We start from the raw sequence: 522 nt of genomic DNA on the forward strand, positions 1-522 counted from the left end.
TCATCAGTTTTTGTTATTTTTCCGACCAGTTGCCCGAAGCAGGCGGTGAACCTTTTTCTCGAGAGAGGATCGTCATTTCAGTTCAGAAGGAAAAAGGCATCAAGAAAATCGCGTAAAACGCACACAGAATGATCCGGGACTGACAGCACATCCCTTTTAAACAGACACAGACACGAAATGATCCGGACATAAATCATAATTATGGGACGTAAGTTTCTCTTACGTTGACCATAAGATTTACTCATTTTACAATGACACCAATGTACACTCTGATATTTCGCGATCTCACAATCTCACAATCTCAACACCTTCCTGGAAGGAACTGTTGCTGATTTCAGCAGACAATGCAAAACCCTTCGTCTGCCGTTTCGAGAAGGATGGGACTTTCACCAGACTTTCTGGGTGGACTGAATGGGAGAAACAAAACTTAAACGCAATAACGACGAGGATGGGATTCGAACCCACGCGTGCAGAGCACAATGGATTAGCAGTCCATCGCCTTAACCTCTCGGCCACCTCGTC

The 522-nt window shown here is 44.8% G+C and overlaps 1 non-coding gene across 1 annotated transcript; it reads right to left on the reverse strand.

Annotated features, from left to right (window-relative positions):
- Positions 1-440: 440 nt before the first annotated feature.
- On the reverse strand, positions 441-522 carry trnas-gcu (transfer RNA serine (anticodon GCU)). Its single transcript has one exon. It is a non-coding gene; the product is annotated as a tRNA-Ser (tRNA).

This window comes from Heptranchias perlo, chromosome 20 (assembly GCF_035084215.1).
Source record: "Heptranchias perlo isolate sHepPer1 chromosome 20, sHepPer1.hap1, whole genome shotgun sequence".
Classification (NCBI taxonomy): Eukaryota; Metazoa; Chordata; class Chondrichthyes; order Hexanchiformes; family Hexanchidae; genus Heptranchias; species Heptranchias perlo.